Source organism: Ambystoma mexicanum, chromosome 3p (assembly GCF_040938575.1).
Source record: "Ambystoma mexicanum isolate Mex_15411 chromosome 3p, UKY_AmexF1_1, whole genome shotgun sequence".
In the NCBI taxonomy this organism is placed as follows: domain Eukaryota; kingdom Metazoa; phylum Chordata; class Amphibia; order Caudata; family Ambystomatidae; genus Ambystoma; species Ambystoma mexicanum.
The window spans coordinates 717,580,573-717,586,746 of NC_090925.1; positions in this window are offsets into that span (position 1 = coordinate 717,580,573).

The following is a 6,174-nucleotide window of genomic DNA, read 5'->3' on the forward strand; positions in this document are numbered from 1 at the left end:
AAAACAATGTTATACAATGAGCAGCAATAGGAAGAACTTCAGGCCCAACTAGATAAGGACTCTTTCGACAGTAGTCAACCTTCTGTAACAGGAAGTCAAGAACCACTAGGACAACCACTAATAGAAAATGAGGCTGAAGTAGCTATGGCAGAAGTAGAAAACACCATGTATCAGTATCAGCAAGATACAGAAGACTTAACTGTACAACAAGCAAAACTTAACAACGATCAGTGCACCATTTTTGAAGACGTAACAAAACAAATTGTACATGGTGTACAACACGAAAATAAAGAATGTACCTGCCAAAATTACAAACCTATACTGCTGTACGTCAGTGGTGAAGCTGGATCAGGGAAAACATTCTTAATCAAAATCACCAGCAAGTTCCTTCAACAAGTGACAAACAACAGTCAGCTGTTGTAACGGCCCCCACAGGTTTAGCTGCCTACAACATAGGCGGTGTCACTTTACACCGATTACTACTGCTTCCAGTAGAGCATCAAAATAAATTAGACTATTACAAACTTTCTGCAGAAGCTGCAATGGAAGTACGCAGAGTATTGAAACAAATGAAAATGATACTGATAGATGAAGTGAGCATGGTCTCCAACCTATTGTTGGCTTTGATTGATCTCAGATTGCAAGAAGTACTTAAAAATAACAACAAAGAACTCTTTGCAGGGAAACACATCGTTTTCGGAGATCTTCTACAATTGACACTAGTGAAAGGTGAACTGATTTTTAAAACCTTAGGCCACAAACTCTGCCGGAAAACTGTTGGTAGCATAGTTAATGTTAACATTTGGCAACATTTCCAATACAGAGAATTAACAGAGAACATGCGGCAATCTGCAGATCTCACTTATGCCAACATCTTAAAACGTATTAGAGTTGGTGTATTATCGCAAGAAGCACAAGTAAGTTGTATTGAAAAACCGGCATATACATGCACTTTATGGCGATCATGCATGTGCAACTGATGTTATGGAACAAATAGCGCACAAAAATGTCAATTGTATGGCATTAATGCCAACTCTTGTAAGCTGTTTCAAATTCAATGAAACAATGTTAAAGAAAGAAATGCAACCAATAATAGAAATTAGCGCCACAGACAAACTAGACGTACATGGATGACAGTACCCATGTGTGAGCAAGCCACAACAAGACTAAATAGTTTAGAAAATTCAATCTCCAACACTGCTGGTTTGGAAAAAATATTGAAATTAACCTTAAATTGTAGAGTAATGCTTAAACGTAACCTTGACGTGGAGCAAGGGCTAGTTAATGGAGCACTGGGCACAGTTGTTGGCTTTCAGTCATACCCACGTGATAGCAACATTCAGTTTGTAAATATTCGCTTTGATAAAGTTTCAGAAGTGAAAAGGATAGGGTGCTCAATTCCTTCTCTTCAAAGACATGTATGTACGTAGATAGCAATTTTCTCTAACTCTTGCATATGCAGTTACCATTCATAAATCTCAAGGTCTTACCATAGACAAAGCATTGATAGATAAAGGAAACGCAGTGTTTAAGGAAGGCATGAGCTACGTAGCATTATCATGCTTACGTACACTTGACGGTCTATTGCTAATAAACTTTGATTCAAGTAAAGTCAAAGCTGATATTCCTTGCATTATAGAATACAATAGATTGCGTTCACTGTACACCCCTCATCTGAAACAATACCCTGTTCCAGAAAAAGTTAAACATGGTAAAAGAAAAGTAAATGAAACAGAAATGTAACAGAATTCAACAGAAAATTCCGCAAAGGAAAGGAAAGAAGCTAAAGTTTCATCAATTACCGCAAACCTAGAACAACTTATTAGGGAATGTAAACCAGGGACGTCGGCAAAGAAGCAACAGAAAAACCGAAAAATGCACTCAGATACAGAACTTGCTGGGCCATTCAAATTTGCAAATGAAAGTGGGGTAAGTTGCTATGCAAATGTAGCAATGAATATTCTATTTCAATTGCCACCAATTTTTTATAATATATACCTGCACAGTACAGACCAATTGTGTTTGCAAATGTTAGTGCTGCATAGAAATGCAACAAGCAATCCTGACAACACATAGTGTTCATGGAGCTAGGCAACAATTGGACGACTGTACTGGAATGGTGAGATTCACTATGAACTCACAAGAAGATCCACAAGAATTTCTAATGTACATACTATTAGTATTGGAAAACAAAAGCATACCTGTAAATGAAATCTTTCAAATTTCGTACATGTGGAAACATACATGCACTCTCTGTAGCAAAGTGATACAGGAAGAAATCCCAAATGAGCGATTTTGTGTATGTTTCCATACCAAATTCTGAGAGCATTCCATTTCAGCAACCTGGCAGATTATGTACTATTTGCAATTCAGACAATCGCTCCCCTTTACTGATACAATCACATAGTACCTACATAATACTTATGCTGCTACATTATAATGCAGATGGCCCCAAAAACAACTGCCAACTGACGGGATTCACACACAGTCAAGTGTCACTTGGAAAGAAAACCTTTACAACAGTAGGAATAATCTACCATGCAGGAGCTATGTACCAATGCAGGTCACTACACTGCATACATTAAAAAGAATTGTTGATGGTTCGAATGTAATGATAGCACCATTATTGTAAAGCAGAGATTGCCAGCTAATCTAACAAATGCGTATTTAATGTTCTTAAAGCCAAAATTTACGAAATAATGTGTACTTCAAGATTGTAAACAAATTATGTGAAAGACTACAGTTATGTGAAAGACTACAAACAGTTAGAATACGTCCACTGGTATCTCACTACCCAAGAGGATGGAAGAATGACATAAATACATGATTATCACAGATTGTTGGAAACAAATGCACAGGTAGAATACGCCTACAGGTATCTAACGGTTGTTAAAAATCGGCAGGAAGGAAACAAACATAACATTTATCAGAAGGATGAAGGAAACGCGCAAAGGAAACAAGGAAGTAATTAGTACCATAGTAAACAAAGGATTTTTTTAATCCGACAAGGATTTTTTTTCACCAGACCCAAGGATTAGAAAAGCAAACACAGAAACTGAGCGCAATGCACAGTAAGCTGGTTTGTAAAGTAAATATGAGGGTAAAAAAAAAAGGTAAACTGTCTATTATGCAATGTAGTAAATTTTCAAAAAATGCAAACACTAACATGCCTTTTTCATTTATCACAGAAATGGAAAAAGGGATACTTCCACCAAGTACGATAGCCACTTAACAATTGTATGTGGATTCTGAACAAAGTAAGGAGTAAGTATATTGGCAATCATTTTGTACACATGGGAATCTACACGTCTAATCTATGGTACTAATATGCTGCAGTGCCTGTAGGCTGGCCCTTGCATCTTCGGTGAGTAATGTACCACCTACGCCTTACGACCAAGGTACAAGGAGTATAGTTCTAATCCACAACCATCGCTGCATATCAACACCATGGTCCTTGTAAATTAGCTACTTATAAATGTACTTTTCGGACCATTGTCTGCAGCCATGAAGCTAAGACACTAGGACATCAACACAACTAGCGCATTACACCACACCCAGATTGACTTGTAACTCCACTGCTGATGACTTTAGTCTTGGGTGCATGGCCTTTGAGCATGCAGTCAAGAGTCTCGGTCCTGGCCAGAAACACCACAGCATATCGGAACCATGGTGCCTTGTCATTTTACTATGTACACACTTGGTTTTGGGAGCATGGCCTCTGGCCATGCTCCCAAAACGCTACGCCCTCCCCACAACCATCTTAATGATGTTGCATAGTACAAGTGTACCAATAGCTCTGATATGGTGCAGTAGTTTGTAGCCACTGGCTTCAGAGGTGAGTTTGAGGCCATAGCATTATGAATGTATGGGTATACAGTATTTGAAATGCATAGTTACTTACAACTGCAGTGCTTATTACTTAGCTCAAGTACTCTGCATCCTGGCCACTACTACCACACCATATGACATTCATTGTGGCATATAACTACACTACGAACAAATGTACTTTTGGGGGCATGGCCTTCGGCCATGCACCTATCTTTGCAGCCCCTCCCCACAGCCGACAGAGTGATGCACTACCACATCATATCATACCCACTGTACCTTGTAGGTACACTACATATAACTGTGCTGTTGGGTGCATGGCCTGCGGCCATGCACTCATGACTGCAGACTCTCCCCACAGCCACCTGACTGATGTTCAATACTAGGGGTGTCTGTGTAGGTCTGAAATGCTGCACTGTTTGTGGGCAGGGCCTACAATTTTAGGTGTATTGCCATACATTTCAATATATGGTTGTTAAGTGGCTTATAACTCCAGTGCTTACCAGTTTCCTGTCGGGTGCATGCTTGGGTGTATGGCATACAGCCTGCAACCATGCACTCAAAAGTACACATCTTGTCCAAAACCACCGCACTACATGAAACCCATGTGGGCTTGTAAGTGACAAGGTTATATCTTTGTTGTTGGGGGGGCATGGCCTTCAGCCTTGCACCCAAGAGTGCACACACTCCCCACAACCAGGCAATCGATAGGCATTAGTAAGAGGGTATCCATGGGTGTGACATGCTGAAGTATTTGTGGCCAGGGCCCAGAGTTTTGGAAGTAAGGCCTTCGGCCGAAGGCCATGGATCCAAGACTCTAGGCCCTGACCATAACCACCGTAGCATGTGACACCCATGGCGGCGTATTAAAGAATATAATAGCCGTGGGAAAAAGTAATGCAATCACGGCATGTTGTCAATTTTAATGTTTGCTGCCACTACACGGATCCTTGCAACAGTTACAAGTTCCCTGTGCACTGGACGCACTGAAATAGTGCCCTTATTGGACCCCTCATTTTCTGTGCGTACAAGGTGGCCATAGGAAATACATCATAAAGAGATTATAACTGTGTTATTGGGTGCAGGGTCTCTCCACAACCACCTCAGTGTTGTGTGGTAGTGGGGTTTTTTCTATAGGTGTGGTATCTTTCAGTGCTTCTGGCCAGAGACTTCACTCTTAGCTGTATGTCCATAGATCTTGCATGGGATGTGTGTGCAGTGACTTCCACGTCTAGTACTTATAACTTTGGTCTTGGGTGGATGGCCTTCAGACATGCACCCAAGACTGTATGCAATCACCACAATTTGCCAATCGAAACGCAATACTACGGGTGTATCCATTGGTGTGACATGCTGCGGTGGTTGTGGCCAGGGCCTACAGTCTTGGAAGGAAGGCCTTCGGCCGACGGCCATTCATCCAAGACTTTAGGCCCTGGCCACAACCACTGTAGCATGTGACACCCATGGCGGCGTACTAATGAATATAATAGACATCGGAAAAAGTAATGCAATCAAGGCATGTTGTCAATTTCAATGTTGGCTACCACTACGCGTGTGTTTTCAACAGTTAGAAGTTTCCTGTCCACTGCATGGACTGAAGTGCTATCGTTTTTACACCCCACATTTTCTGTGCATGCAAGGTGTCCATAGAAAGTACATCATGAAGACCGACAACCAGAACAAATGCATTGATCACCCATGTCTTACTATCTGAACCTTTCCCAACGCTCTGCGACGCAGCAAGAGAGTTTTATAAATAGAGCATGTGTATGCTGGTTGTTGCTCCGCTTTCGGCGGATCCAAGATGTCGGTGCGTCCAAACAATCTGACGCAGAACACGTCTCGCAGCAGCCAATGGGCAGAGACGTCACGTGTCCGTGGTCATGACGCCAGCCCCTTAGCCAATCGGTATCTTGTCCGTGGACCGAACAGGGAAGTGTGACCGCGAAGCGGACATAGATATCACTCATTTTTTCAGACCTACTTTTTGATCATTTCAAAGAAAAGTACTGCACGGAAGGTCACCAAATTTACAAAAGCACGCTTTCGGGACCAAGCCGCTGCCCCTGCCACAAATTTGGTGAAAATCCGTCCAGCGGTTTGAACTGTAGCCGTGCGCAAAGTTTTTCCCCCATTCAGTCTATAGGAAAAAAAGACGTTTTGGGACCCACCCCCCATAACTTTTGCCCCCCTGGACCAAACATCTCCAAACTTTGCAAAGTATATACTCATCAAGCTCTGTGTTTAAACGTAGGGATTTTAAAATGTGTGCTACACCAATAAGGAGTCTTCCACATGGTACCCTTTTTGGCCAATGATTGGTGTATTAGATATCCATCAAGTTTAATG